The sequence below is a fragment of the Engystomops pustulosus genome, chromosome 3 (genome assembly GCF_040894005.1).
Source record: "Engystomops pustulosus chromosome 3, aEngPut4.maternal, whole genome shotgun sequence".
Classification (NCBI taxonomy): Eukaryota; Metazoa; Chordata; class Amphibia; order Anura; family Leptodactylidae; genus Engystomops; species Engystomops pustulosus.
Window position 1 is genome coordinate 150,940,042 of NC_092413.1, and position 16,366 is coordinate 150,956,407.

Here is a 16,366-nt window from a genome sequence, read left to right on the forward strand (position 1 = left end):
AGGCCAGTGAGGGGAGTGAATTCTTACGCGTTGGTACTCTGGCGCATATGGCAGATTTCATGCTAGGCTGCCTATCCCGTGACCCTCGCGTTCAAAGAATTTATTCCAGCACCGATTACTGGGTATTCACTCTCCTGGACCCACGGTACAAGCAAAATCTTTCCACTCTCATCCCTGGAGAGGAAAGGAGTGTGAGAATGCATGAATACCAGGAGGCCCTGGTGCACAAGCTGAAACAGTATTTCCCTTCTGACAGCGCTAGCGGCAGAGTGCGTAGTTCTGCGGGACAAGTAGCGAGGGAGAGTAGGCGAGCAGGCAGCTTGTCCAGCACTGGCAAGGGTACGCTTTACAAGGCTTTTGCCAGCTTTATGTCACCCCAGCAAGACACTGTCACCTGTCCCCAGTCTCGGCAGAGTAGGGCTGATCTTTACAGAAAGATGGTGAAGGAGTACGTAGCTGACCATACCATCGTCCTAAATGATCACACAGCTCCCTACAACTACTGGGTTTCAAAGCTGGACATGTGGCACGAACTGGCGCTGTACGCCTTGGAGGTTCTTGCCTGCCCTGCCGCTAGCGTGTTGTCCGAGCGGGTTTTCAGTGCAGCTGGTGGCATCATCACCGATAAGCGTACACGCCTGTCGACTGCCAGCGCTGACAGGCTGACGCTTATTAAGATGAATAAAGCCTGGATTTCTCATAATTTCCAATCTCCACCAGGTGAAGGAAGCTCAACCTGAATAATATTTTTCACTCCTCCTCCTCCTCATTTTCCTCCTTCTCCTCCTCTTTGTACACTAAAGCAGAGGAAACTGGCTATTTTTTTACAGGGCCCACTGGCTCTAACTATAGTACTTTATGCATTTAATTTTTCTGGAGGGCCACCTACCCGGTCCTCTGTTTTAAACAATTTTTTGGAGTGCCACATACAGGCACTCAATCTATTCAATTTTTCTGGAGGGCCACCTACCTGCTCCTCTGGTTTGAAAACTTTTTTGGACTGCCACATACAGGCACTCAATCTATTTCATTTTTCTGGAGGGCCACCTACCTGCTCCTCTGGTTTGAAAACTTTTTTGGACTGCCACATACAGGCACTCAATCTATTTCATTTTTCTGGAGGGCCACCTACCTGCTCCTCTGGTTTGAAAACTTTTTTGGACTGCCACATACAGGCACTATCCAAATTAAATTGTCTCCATAGCAGCCTCCACACGTTATCTCCATTGCTACCTCCAAAAGTCATCCATATAGCTGCCTCCATACATCGTCCCCTTATCAAACGAGGTGTGTCAGGCAGAAATTTGGGTTGTTTTCATGGATTCCACATCAAAGTCGCCACCCTGCTGTGTTATCCACAAAATATACTGGCAAACTTTTACCATTTACGGATATTATTTCAGTGCTTCTTGCGCATCTGTTTACATTCCCCTCACCCGCCATATCCCAAACTTATAAGAACGCTACTACACTTAACTTGGTGCAGGCTGGGACCGAGTCTGACCCTGGGGCTGGTCATATACTGCCGACGCAGAGGATTGCGGGGCCTACCTCGGTCCAGGTCTCAAAGGCCTACTATACCGCCTCCCACCCCTCCTCCACCTCCTCCTCCTCCGAATTACCATCCGTGGGCATGGCGCCATCAGTCGGTAGCTCTAGGCACAGCAGCAGTGCCGTCGCTAAGCGACAGCAGGCGGTGCTCAAACTGCTGAGCCTAGGCGATAAAAGGCACACCGCCCAAGAGCTATTACAGGGCATTCCACATCAAACTTGTTAACTTTGTCGCCACCCTGCTGTGTAATCCACAAAATATACTGGCAAACTTTTATCATTTACCAATATTATTTCAGCGCTTCTTGCGCATCTGTTTACATTCCCCTCACCCGCCATATCCCAAACTTATAAGAACGCTACTACACTTGATCTTATACAAAAGGTTCTTAGAAGTGCTGTTTGGGGAGTAGCCTTTAGGCTTGCCTAAAGAAATGGGTTTAAAAAGCACGTTTGAAACTTTGGAGGTTAGGTATTAGTCTGATAGTCCGGGGCAGAGCATTCCATAGAATTGGTGCAGCTCTAGAGAAGTCTTGGAGACGCGAGTGGGAGGTCCGCACTAGGGTAGAGGTTAATCTAAGATCACTGGCGGATCTAAGAGCACGGGTTGGGCGATAGACTGAGATAAGAGAGGAGAGGTAGGGGGGTGCAGCATTATACAGAGCTTTATGGATGAGGGTTATTATTTTAAACTGTATTCGAAAGGAGACTGGCAGCCAGTGCAGCGACTGGCATGAACTGTAGGCATACATGGTCCCCTTATCAAACGAGCTGTGTCAGGCAGAATTTTGGGTTGTTTTCATGGCTTCCACAACAAACTTGTTAACTTTGTCGCCACCCTGCTGTGTAATCCACAAAATATACTGGCAAACTTTTATCATTTACCAATATTATTTCAGCGCTTCTTGCGCATCTGTTTACATTCCCCTCACCCGCCATATCCTAAACTTATAAGAACGCTACTACACTTGATCTTATACAAAAGGTTCTTAGAAGTGCTGTTTGGGGAGTAGCCTAGAGACAGGGGCTTGGATTGGCGAAAGCTCGCCTGGCAGCGGAGCGCCAGCTCCATGCCAAGATCCAACTAACATAGTTTTAACTGCAGCACCTTTAATCTACTACTAGTTCACTGCCTCCATACATGGTCCCCTTATCAAACGAGCTGTGTCAGGCAGAATTTTGGGTTGTTTTCATGGCTTCCATGTTAACTTTGTCGCCACCCTGCTGTGTAATCCACAAAATATACTGGCAAACTTTTATCATGTACCGATATTATTTGAGCGCTTCTTGCTCACCTCCTTTGGTTCCTCTCTGCCACCCATTGGTTTGAAGCCTGAGTCCATTTAGGGTATGTCGCCATGCCACTCTCTAGCCTGCCGCTGCTGCCTCTGCCTCTGCATGCCGTCCCCTATAGTGTCAGGGTCAATTATTGGATGTTTTAGATGCTATCTAGCTTCATTCTGTCACTCTGTCATGGCCATGCTGTTGCCCATAATTTTGGCATAATGGTGCATTTAAGCAGCCTCAGAGGCATCCATGCATGCTGCCCCTGCTGTTTCCTGTCCATTTCCGTGGTGTTTCCATCCTTTTCTGAGGTTCCCAGGTGTTTGGCCAAGCTTCCCTGTGCAGAGCCTTGGTCCCCTTGAAAAATGCTCGAGTCTCCCATTGACTTCAATGGGGCTCGTTATTCGAGACGAGCACTCGAGCATCGGGAAAAGTTCGTCTCGAATAACGAGTACCCGAGCATTTTAGTGCTCGCTCATCTCTATTTACTATCCCATGAATGATTTGATATATGCATAGTTGTTTATTGATCTACTGTTTCTATGGTCATTGTCATGGTTTGCAAACACTGACATATGCTGTGCTTTCCCTAGAAATGTCTTTTTGGTGACATCTTTTTTGGTTTTCACCTTTTTAGTTAATTTTTGTGATGAAATGTGACCTTTTCAGACCCCTGAGGTCAATTAATTATCCTTTTACAGACACTTTCACTAGCCTCAGTGAAACAGAACCTTATCAACCCAATAAGCTGCCACCATCTTTCACTTAATATAAACCCGGTCCGTAATGGGATTAAATAGTTTGAGAAACCAACCCGGTAACGTGTATTTCACCAAGGCACACAGTGTATATATATATATATATATATATATATACAGTTTGCAAATTACAACTACAAGTGTAGGACTACAAGTATCAGCACATAGTGGGCCTAATGGGGACAGATAGTCCACACTTGATGATCCTCCCTGTATTTAGACTGTGAATCTTTCCCCCAGGTAAAAGACCCTGGGCACAAGTACCATAACTCCATAAATGGGATATTAATAATTCCTTTGTCTCTTATCTGAGAAATTAAGGGAAGCTCCTGAAAGATCTCTGGAGTTGCTGTGGCTGCGAAGGTGCTAGTTAATAGCTACCCGCTACAGAGCCTTCCTGCAGAGTCCCTCTGCAGCCTTTGTAGTAGGACATTCCCAAGGTCTCTTTAATTATATAAGGTAAGGCTAGGGGGATATTGATGGCCTGATGAACAAGAACAAATCTGGCATGTGAATCCCCCTTGTATATATGTATGTTCATCACAAAATCTGGCATGTAAATCCCCCTTGTACATGCATGTTCATCACATTATCTATTAATACATGGCATGTTTCTTTGTTTATTATTGATTAAGCCTGGTTGTTGAGGTATTATATTCCTCCAGCTCCCATGATTTGGGCATACAGGCAGTCAGATGTTACCTGGAGACTAGGTGGACCCATTTTAGGTGACACAATGATCTCATTATTAAACTTCTGAGATTCTTGTAGGAGAGAAACTATTCATCTTTTAAGGGCCACATCTTCCACCAGCAGCTAGGTACAGCAATGGGGAACCTGGTGGCCCCAACATATACCAACCTGTACCTCGGCTGGTGGGAGGAAACAGTCGTCTTCTCCAATGAAATGTCTAGATGGACATTATTCCAGAATTTCAATGAAATTCTGGCAGCCCTAAATGTGAACAATCTAGGCTTCACTAGAGAAATCAACAGGACCTCCCTTGCATTCTTGGATCTGAACATAACCCTCTTACCTGAGGGTTCCATAAAAGTACACAGGAAAGACATGGCTATAAATAGGTGGGAAAGCTTCCATCTGCTCCCCCTTAAAAGGGGCATACCACAAGGTCAATTACTCCACAGAAATTGTACTGGGATGGATGACTACATTTGTCAGGGAATTGAAATAGGATGCCACTCTGTGTAGCGTGGTGCAGGTGGACCAAGGAATAAATGGCAAATATTTGCATAGAAGAAATTTACCAGAACTCACTGTTGTCTTAATTCTTAGAAAGGTTATTTAGCCAAACAGCATACATAACATAATATTATGTTAAGACAAATAAATACAGTTCGAAAACGTCCCCTATATTGATGTCATACCACCAGCAAATCCTGGCCAAGGTATGATGCAGTTGGGAGGTGGGATGAAGCATGTCAATCACTTCACCGTACGTTTCTGGGGATAGGTAAGAGAGTCATCAGTGCTTCTTAATTAAGCCAAACAACATGAAGCATTCTATCTTTATTAACAATAAAAAGAAAACAATGTACACACAAAAAAAACTTTTATTGTGCATTTTAGCTGAACACATATGAATATTTACTTGGAAACTAATTTTATGGCTATTAGGTTACAACTAATGCTCAGAATAGCTAGATATCACTGCCATTATAAACTGAATGCACCACTTAGATACTTTGGGGGTCATTCATCATATCCCAGCACTTGTTTTCCAGCTTATGATGAAATACCATCCCTTCCAGCACCGGCAGATACATCAGGAAGCTCCGGCCTTCTGATGTTAGTGGGGGGCGTCTGCACTGGGAAACAATTCTACACTAGATCCTGTATGGAGTAGAATTGTGCTATAGCCTGAATAGCACTTTTAGACCTGAATTTTTTCAGGCTATAGGTAGTATTTAGATAGCCCATGGAACACTTGCTTCAGCCCACTCCACTGCTGGCCACACAACTCCACACCCACTTCATGCGTATATAACATGAATTCATAATTACTAGCCCTTCGCTAGTGATTGTGATTATTTTACAAATTATTCACTAAAATCATGGTCCTGATAAATGTCCCTTTTGATTTAAACTCACACCACAACAACATAGCTGTAACAAATATGCCACCTTGTAAATCCTGCCTTCAATTCTCAAGATGTTGTGACAACAATTGTTACAAGAAGGGTAATATTTAGAAGTCTGTTTCAGAAACAAGATGTAATGCACATCCATGCCACTTCTCATTAGCAAACCATTTAAACCAAACAAAATATAGATACCTTTTTTTAGCAATGGAACTGAAAGCTATAACTTGGGTGACACAGTGTGCCTCCATATTTAGATCAACTGATTTGGGTATGACAAGTTAGTATATACAGAAAGATCTTGGAAAAAGCCATGGGCATAACTGCAAGCAAAACATCTAATTGAAAATCTCTGCTTAAGGGTACATGTAGCAGATTCGTTTCAGACATTTCTTTTCAGACTGTTTTATTAATCTGAATGTGCCTTGCCAAAAGCTATGTGCATGCTCTAATAATAACACAATACACATGTGTATTACACAAGGAATAGATTTTCTGCAACATTTTTTCTCATAACTGTGTTGTGTCATCTCTGTGCTATTCTTCAATCATTGTCAACTAAGATAAAAGATGTCTTCCACTAACCATGAGCATCGTTCTTTTACGTTGTGTAAAGTTTGACTTCCTACTATTGCATATGATCTGCCACCAATAGTCTTTCTTATATTGGAATTTGTAAGCTAAATAAAGTCATTTTATTTATGGGATCTATGTGATTTTGTTTATTGGACCTATAGGTTTTTTTTTGTTCATATTTGATGCTGTGAAGTTGACAACTTTTTACCACTGTTTACCAAGCAGCCTAGGTTAGGACCTTCTCTAACAATCTGTCGATTTATTCACACATTTTTTAAAGAAATACATGACCAGCTAAGAAAATCTGCTCAATAATTATTTAATTTGAAGTTCAAGTTTTTCCTTAATGTAAGAAGAAGTGAGAAATCATATTAAAATAAAATATTTGCTGCTATTTCTCACGCTTTTTACATTGTTCTGATGGAGCAAATAGCGCTTGATATAGTAAATATGAAAAGAAAGAATCCTCATTCTTTTCGCAGAAGCATCTGTAATATTCTACACACAACATAACTGTAGAAATGTGTAGTCACCCTAGCTTTTATTGCACTTTGATATAAAATTGAAAAAATGATGTATAAAATAAAAAGACTACAGTATACCCCATGTACTGTTTATCACTGGAAATTACACTTAGCAGTACCTTTCTATTGCTTGTGTTCCTTCTCTATCTATATAGAAACAGGAAAACTTGCAATGTGCTTTCATAATTTTTTTGCTTTGGAATTTACTTTCAGTAAGAACTGGATCATAGATTAATGGGGGTCTAGGCAGATTGCCAAAGTGCTAACTTCCCATCAACATGTCCTTAAAAAGACCAATACATTTTGATCTAGTTAAATTCATATGACTAAATAATGTATACCAGTATATATACACTTATATATCACTAAGATTTATATGACTCATTGAAATTATCATGTGATCTATCATATTATTAGTGACCACCACTTGTTTTATTAATGTACCCCACCATCTGTGCTTGCTACGGGTCACAGTTACATTATTCATAAAGATGTACCATATATGACAGGGTGGATGGAATTTTTTGTCAAAGCATGACAAAATATGCAACTATTTGTCCTGGAAATATTAGCAATTGTCAGGGTGCCCTCATAGTGACACTATGTCTCCCAAGACATGAGTCATATGACCCCCAATAATAGCTGCTTCATAAACACTTTAATTGTGAGCTGAAAATAAGAAGTTGACAAAAAGAAAATGTTCTAATGTTGGAACAGGAAGATGAAGCGGCTTAATGCAATCGTCTGATACTATTGATTAATATTAAACACTTAATTCACTTGGCATGGTGCCTAAAAAGCCATTTTTATATCCCATGAAGGATGAGATAAAGAAAATGAGAGTATTTAAAGAACCCAAAGCAAGGAGACATTGAGAATCTTTATTTTCCCTTCCCTTTATTTTCTCTGGGTGTTGGAACCCAACTTCATTTGTACTATGTATCTTGTATTACCATTAATTCCTGTGTGTCTAAACACAAAAATAGAACATAATAAGCATGATAGAATTGTACCAAATTACAGAAGGCCATGCCTTAGAGGACCTGTTCAGGCTTCAGCTTCATCCTCTGCCAGTAAAGTTCAACTAACTGACTGTAGAAATTTTGGATTTAGTTATCATTCTGTCCTTCAATAGTCTGAACACTGCCATGTATAATTCTTGGCTGTCTAAAGCGATTTCCACCACACCCACCTGTCTACTGTTGACTTTGTTCTAAACAGGAGACAGTTATCATAGTATCATAGTATATAAGGCTGGAAGGAGACGCAAGTCCATCAAGTCCAACCTTCAAGAATTAAATAAATGTTTTATCCCCATAACCCGTGATATTTTTTCTCTCCAGAAAGTCATCCAGGCCTCTCTTGAACATGTACATAGAGTCGGCCATAACAACCTCCTGCGGCAGAGAGTTCCATAGTCTCACTGCTCTTACAGTAAAGAACCTTTGTCTATGGTGATGGTAGAACCTCCTCTCCTCTAGGCGTAGAGGATGTCCCCTTGTCCTGGTCACAGGCCTAGGTATAAAAAGATCTTTGGAGAGATCCTTGTACTGTCCGTTCAGGTATTTGTACATTGTAATGAGGTCTCCCCTCAGTCGTCTTTTTTCTAAACTGAATAATCCCAAATTTTGTAATCTGTCATTGTATTCTAATCCCCCCATTCCCCTAATAATCCTGGTTGCTCTCCTCTGAACCCGTTCCAGCTCTACTATATCCTTTTTATACACTGGTGCCCAAAACTGTACACAATATTCCATGTGTGGTCTGACCAGGGATTTGTATAAGGGCAAAACTATGTCTTTATCATGAGAATCTATTCCTCTCTTGATACATCCCATTATTTTATTTGCTTTAGCAGCAGCCGCCCGGCTCTGGTCACTAAAATTAAGTTTACCATCCACCAATACCCCCAAGTCCTTTTCAGCTTCAGTTTTACTAAGTAATTGACCGTTTAGAACATAATTATACTTTTTGTTTCCATGGCCCAAGTGCATAACTTTACATTTATCTACATTAAACCTCATCAACCATTTCTCTGCCCATCCCTCAAGCTTCCACAAATCCCTCTGTAATGCTAAACTATCGACCTCAGTATTTATTACTTTACACAGCTTAGTATCATCTGCAAATATTGAAACTTGACTGTGTAAACCCACTACAAGGTCATTAATAAAAATATTAAAAAGAAGTGGCCCCAATACTGACCCCTGTGGCACTCCACTGGTAACATCAACCCAATCTGAGAATTTGCCATTAATGACGACCCTCTGTTTTCTATCACTAAGCCAATTACTTACCCAGATACACAGATTTTCTCCTATTCCCAGCAGTCTCATTTTGTATACCAACCTTTTATGTGGCACGGTGTCAAATGCCTTTGAGAAGTCCAGATATACAACATCCACAGCGTCCCCCAGATCCAGTCTTGAACTTACCTCCTCGTAGAAACCAATCAGATTAGTCTGACAGGACCGATCTCTCATAAACCCATGCTGACGCTGGGTTATAAGGTTGTGCACAGTGAGATACTCCAGGATAGCATCTCTAACAAACCCCTCAAATATTTTCCCCACCACAGCAGTTAGACTTACGGGTCTGTAGTTTCCAGGATCGCTATTTGATCCTTTTTTGTATATTGGTACCACATTTGCTATGCGCCATTCCTGTGGAACATAACCAGTCCTCAGTGAATCTTCAAATATTAAAAATAACGGTCTGTCTATCACGGTACATAATTCATGCAGAACCCGGGGGTGTATGCCATCTGGCCCCGGTGATTTATCTATCTTAGTGGTTGCGAGGCGGCGCCGTACCTCTTCTTGGGTTAAACTGTTGACATTATAAAAAGAATTAACATTATTCCTCATTGTGTCTTCCACCAGGGGATTTTCCTGGGTAAAGACAGTTGAGAAGGCGACATTCAGTAGATTGGCCCTTTCCTCATCTCCTTCCACCATGACCCCCATGTTATTTCTAAGGGGACCCACACTCTCTGTTTTTAGTTTCTTATCATTTATATACTTGAAAAATAATTTGGGATTATTTTTGCTCTCCCTGGCAATATTTCGCTCAGTCTCTATTTTTGCGGCCTTTATCTGCTTTTTACAGGATTTATTTTTCTCTCTATAATCCTGTAATGCCTCATCACTACCTTCACGTTTTAGCACCTTAAATGCTTTATCTTTCTCGCTTATTGCTTTCCTTACAAGACTAGTTAGCCACATAGGGTTTTTCTTGTTCCTTTTATGCTTTTTCCCATAAGGTATGTGTTTCTCACAGGACTTTTTCAGAATATATGAGAAAAAGTCCCATTTTTGGGGGGGGCTTTTGTCCTTGAGAGCATTATCCCAGTCTATGCCTTTAAGGTCTTCCCTTAGTTGCTGAAAATTTGCCCTCCTGAAGTTTAGAGTGTTGGTTGCCCCTTCACTAACGTGCTTAGTAAAGCGTAATACAAAATCAATGATATTATGATCACTATTCCCCAGGTTCCCCCCAACCTGTAGTTTTGATATCCTATCAGGTCTGTTGGTAAGGATAAGGTCCAGCAGTGCCCCCCCTCTTGTTGGCTCCAGGACTAGTTGCGACAGGTAATTGTCTTTTGTTGTTGACAAGAACCTGCTACCTTTGAAGGACCTGCAGGTTTCTGCCCCCCAGTCAATATCTGGGTAATTGAAGTCCCCCATGATAAGTACTTCCCTGCGCTTTGAAGCCGCATCCATTTCACTTATCAGCATTTCCTCTGCTGCCTCCATTATATTTGGAGCCTTATAACAAACCCCTAGTAATATTTTATTATTCTTTTTCCCTCCTCTTATCTCCACCCATAGGGACTCCACATTTGCGTTACTGATGTCATCTCGCAGGACGGGCTTGAGGCAAGAATTCACATATAAACAAACCCCTCCCCCTTTTTTATTTATACGATCCTTTCTAAAAAGACTATAACCATCTATAGTAACAGCCCAGTCATAGCTACTGTCCAGCCATGTCTCGCTGATACCCACTATATCATATTTCCGTTCCAACATCAAGAGTTCCAGTTCCTCCATTTTGTTTGTGAGGCTTCTGGCATTTGTGTACATACACTTTATATGGTTTTCCCTGTCCGTATTCCTTTTGTCCTTATTCCCCAATCTCATTCCAGCCCCCCTTCCTCCCCCATGGACTATGACCCTTCCCAGCTCTCTATGTACACCGTCTATTTGCCCTGCACAAGTGTAATTGCCCTCCCCCCAGGTCTCTAGTTTAAACACTCCTCCAACCTTCTAGCCATTTTTTCCCCTAAAACAGCGGCCCCCTCCCCATTGAGGTGCAGCCCATCCCTACTGTAGAGCCTGTAGCCGACAGCAAAGTCATCCCAGTTCTCCATGAACCCAAACCCCTCCTTCCTACACCAACTTTTGAGCCACTTATTTACCTCCTTGATCTCCCGCTGCCTTTCTGGTGTGGCACGTGGTACAGGCAGTATTTCGGAGAAAATAACCTTTGAGGTCCTTGCCCTGAGCTTATGGCCTAAATCTCTGAAATCATTTTTAAGGACCTTCCACCTACCTGTTACTTTGTCATTAGTGCCAATGTGGACCATGACCGCTGGTTCCTCACCAGCCCCTCCCAGTAATCCGTCAACCCGATCCGCAACATGCCGAACCCGAGCACCCGGCAAACAACACACTGTTCGGTATGCACGGTCTTTGTGACAGATTGCCCTGTGTGTTCCCCTAATAATGGAATCTCCCACTACCAGCACCTGTCTGACTTTGCCTTTGCTCCCATTACCCTTCTTACTGGAGCAGACATTCCCCTGGTTGCTAGCGGCCACGTCTTTCTGCAGCATTGCTACCCCAGAGCTGATATCCCCCTCATCCGCCAGCCTGGCAAACTTATTGGGGTGCACCAGATCAGGACTAGACTCTCTACAACTCTTCCCTCTACCCCGCCTTCTACATGTTACCCAACTAGCTGCCCCCTCATTCTGCACCTCCATACTTCCCTCCCCACAACCATCTTCCCCAGAGAGTTTGTGCTCCAGGAGCAGCAAACTTCGTTCCATATTATCAATTGCCCGCAGCCTTGAAACTTGCTCATTTAGATCCAGAATCTGGGCTTCCAGATGAGCAATTTTCACACACCCCACACAGCAGTATTCCCCCTCGAACGGCTGTTCAAGGAAAGCATACATGGCACAGGATGTACACCTTGTAGCAATGCCACTTATGGAGTCCATAATTCTAATGGGGATTACAATATAAATATGCACAGAAAGAAGAATCTACAGTCAGAGTAACACAAAACACAGCAGTTACCTGCTAAAGCCCCTCAAACTTAAGTCCCTTAAACCTAAGTCACACTTATGACACTGCACAAACTTTGGATCAGTGCACACTCGCTGCCAAGCTCACACACTCGCTTTGCTAATGCTTTTTTTTAAAAGTTATCGGCCACAAAAATCTGCAGAGCTCACTGCACAAGATCTGGCTGCAAAACCCAAGTTAAGCTAGCTGTGGTGGAAAGTTGCCTCCTCCACTCATCCCTCCACTGTCTGGTTTATCTGGATGTCGGAGGAAAGGTTCAATCACTTTATGGACTACTTATAAGAGATTATCTGCCCACTTCCCAGTGTTTGCTGTAAGTCTTTTTTTGGCGTTCATATTGTTTTGTTTACATATTTTCACTTTGGCAGGAAGGGAGTGTTGACCAGTTATCACCTATTGTTGGTAAGCAGGTAGGGACAGCAGGCTGGGTCTATCTTTAGGGCTCACTGCCTGTCTCTGTCCTTCCTTTTTCATCTTGTTGTCATTTATTGTTGGGTTATTTAAAATTAAAAAATAAAAGATTTTAAAAGTACAGAATTCGTTGGTAACTACTTTTATTTTACAAGGTGTTTTGTGAAGCTTAGACTAGTAATCATACGTTTAACCTCAAGAGAGGAAGTTATGATCCACCTTCAGCCCCCATTAGGAAAACAAGCTTGCTTACCTCTCATATCCAATGTTTCCAAAGGCATGGCAGCCATATTAGTTATTTGGGCTAACAATGCGAATTCTGTTTTTGTAGCAGAAGTTATTATCAGCATTGTATATGATGGGAAAGACACTGGTCCTGTGGATTCTAAGTGAGGTTTCATCAATTACTGTTGAGTGAAAAAGTGACAGTGACAAGAGAGCAAGAGAAGTGAGTTAGAACACTAGATTTTATACACATGATTTTATACACATTCTAACTGAAAATTACAGTTGGATGACTGTTAGTTCTTCTTAGGGTAATGCGGGTAAGCAAAGTGACAAGAGGAAAAGAGACCACTCACTCACATTTGCATTCTCAATGTAGACAGCGTTCGACTTCTTCTTAAAAATAAACTATTTTTATTACATAAATGTTTAAAAACGCAAGGTCACATCTTGCATAACATCCAATAGAGGATCTATGCGTTACAAGAGCTGGGGGCAGGAGAGGGGGACAAGAACTGGAGGCAGGAGGGGGACTAGAACTGGAGCCAGTAGGAGGGACTAGAACTGGGGGCAGCAGGGGGGATTAGAACTGGAGGCAGGACTAGAAATGGGGGCAGGAGGGGGGACTAGAACGGGGCTGGAGAGGGGGGATAGAACTGGAGGCAGGAGGGGGAACCAGAACTGGAGGCAGCAGTGGGGGGACTAGAACTGGAGGCAGCAGTGGGGGGACTAGAACTGGAGGCAGCAGTGGGGGGACTAGAACTGAAGTTAGGAGGGGGACTAAAAATTGGGGCAGGAGAGGGGACTACAACTGGAGGCAGTTGTGGGGACTAGAACTGGGGGCAGCAGGGGGGAACTAGAACTGGAGGCAGAAGGGGGGACTAGAACTGGGGGCAGCAGGGGGGACTAGAACTGCAGGTAGGAAGTGGGGGGACTAGAACTGGGGGCAGTAGGGGGGACAAAAGCTGGGGGCAGTAGGGGGGACTAGAACTGGAGGCAGCAGTGAGGGGACTAGAACTGGAGGCAGCAGCGAGGGGACTAGAACTGGAGGCAGCATAGGGGGGACTAGAACTGGAGGCAGCAGGGGGGGACTAGAACTGGGGGCAGGAGGACGGCTAGAACTGGAGGCAGGAGGGGGGACTACAACTGGGGGCAGCAGGCTGGACTAGAACTAGGGCAGCAGTGGGGGGACTAAAACTGGAGGAAGGAGGGGGGACTAGAACTGAGGCAGGAGGGAGGAACTATTACTGGGGGCAGGAGGGAGGGGGAACTTGAACTGGGGGCAGTTCTGGGGTTTTAGTTCTATTATAGCAGTTATATTCTTGTACATAGGGGGCAGTATCATAGTAGTTATATTCTTGTACATAGGGGCAGTTTTATAGTAGTTATCGTCCGAGGACCAGCCCCCCCCCCCCCCATTTCTGTTGCGTGAAAGCCGATGCGCCAAAATCCGATCGCGTGCGATCCAATCCCCGGCGTGATCCCCAAAAAGTCTGGAAAACAGATGGAAATGCGGCCGCGGGACCCTTAGTAAATAAGCCCCATAGTATTTAACCTTTAGCCACACCACAAAATAACTGTATGTCAAGGTGCGGTTTAGGCTATATAGATAGTTACCACTGCAAAAACGGAATAGGACTTTGTCCTCTATGTGTTAAATATGTTTTATAGTAGGTGCTTTAAAAGGTAATATAATTGACACACATCTAGCTTTTCTATTGTAGATCATATCTTCTTTTTTACCTACAACTATTGTATTTTCAGACAGAGATTTCAGATTATCCTTTCTCACTCCTGAGCAATACTGGGGGTGCAAAGTTTACTGGCTGCGAATGTGCTGCTCTTTGGGGTTTAGAAGTTTCTTACAGATATAGTTTGTGGATGTGGATTTTGATATATTTTCACTTACTCTGATATTCCTATGTTGTTTCTCCAGTCACTAATATAAACCCTTTGCACATATCTATTGGATTCTTACATTTTAAACAGGATATTTGCATTTAATTTAATGAATCTACTATATGTATACATTTATTCGTACCTGCGTGACCATAATTTCCCATAAATGTAGTCATGTTGTTTCTTAGAAATGACCTTGGATATGACCACTACCACAGTCTTCCAACAGTGGCCACAGATACGCTATTAAGGCTCTTCCCGACCACCTGGATTTAGTGTTCATTACCATGGAATGACAATGGGACGTGCAGTAACTCATGTCCATTTCATATACAAAGACTATTTGTTTATTCATACAATCACTCCAACAGAGGTGGTCACATCCAAGGACGACTATCTAGTTTCTAAGGGACATGGCTACTTTTATGGGAAATTATCTTCACACAGGTTTTTTTTTATAACATCCCATTGGAGAAAAGTATGTTTATGGCAGAAAGATTTAATTAAATTAAATTTCAGCATTTGTGTGACTGTGCTAAGCAGGAGAAGTCAATCAAAGGTTAAAGAAAGGTCTAAGAAGGGTTAATATGATATGCAAATCTAAAGCACCAAGAGTGGTGTTCTTTGTGCAGTATAACAATGCCTTTAGAGTTTACAATGTACCTCTAGAGGACTATATATATATGTTTTTTTTTACATAGCTATCAGGCAGAGGGCACACAGTAAATCAGTATCAAGCAGAGCCCATTTATAGCTGTAACATTATGACCAAAAGTAATACAGACAATAAAAAAGTGACAAAAATATTCATGTGCAGAGCTAAATCTGGTGCAGCAAAAATAAAATATTCGCTTCCTATTGCTATTAAATGTATGAAGTCTGTATATATGCCATGTAACATTCCTCCTTGACTCGGAGCTTACACATTCCCCCTTCCTCAATAACAGCACACACTCCCCACAGAAAAGCACTGCACCTTGTCACAACTACACACTTCCCCTCCCCCACTAACACTACACAAGCCTAATTTCCACCCTGTCACCACACTCCGATCTGCCCCACTGACAACATACAAACACCCTCATCCTCCCTGGCATCACACACAATCCCTATCACCACTGACACCCAACACTTACTTCAGCTTATAAATGTCTCATCTCAGTGCTCTCTCTCTCATGGAAGCAGTCATGTTGTGGGGGCGGTGCTTCATGATGTATGGGCGGAGCTATATCTGCTCTGTACCTCTTCAACTTTAAAGCGAACATGCTGCAAGATGCCGTGGGGCAAGGCTGACAGCATGGAAGAGAAACAAGTCCACGCTGTTAGCAGATCAAACTCTAGACCCCATGAGGCAGATCAGAGGTTACGCCCTAGGCAGGCGTCTACTTCTGCATATATCCCTATCCCAGATGAAACAGTCATGCTACTGGTGGGAGCTATAATTTGGCCCTGGTGTTGTGCAGCAGGCAAGCCTATGATGATGATCTGCCTGCATTGCTGATCGCACAGCACAGTCAGCAGTCACTCTGCAGCGGTTCCACACTGATTCCCTTTAGCCTCCTTCTTTTGCTGACAGATACAGAGCCAGTACATGCTGCAGTCACAGTTATTTCCTTGTGATATGTCTTGGCTTACCGGCCTCATACAGTGTCCGACTGCTGTATGATGTTGTCGCCCCTCTATCGTCCACCAGGGGACGCCGCCAGAGGCGATATTCTCAACTCGCC

General features: G+C 43.0%; 1 long non-coding RNA gene across 2 annotated transcripts in view; it reads right to left on the reverse strand.

Annotated features, from left to right (window-relative positions):
- LOC140120584 (uncharacterized) overlaps positions 1-15,876 on the reverse strand; it is a 55,420-nt gene extending 39,544 nt beyond the window's left edge. For both annotated transcript variants that reach the window (XR_011853886.1, XR_011853887.1), the window contains exons 1-2: positions 15,776-15,876; positions 12,769-12,922 (exon numbers count right to left, since the gene is read on the reverse strand). This is a non-coding gene — a long non-coding RNA (uncharacterized lncRNA). The remainder of the gene's footprint in view (positions 1-12,768; positions 12,923-15,775) is intronic.
- Positions 15,877-16,366: the final 490 nt, after the last annotated feature.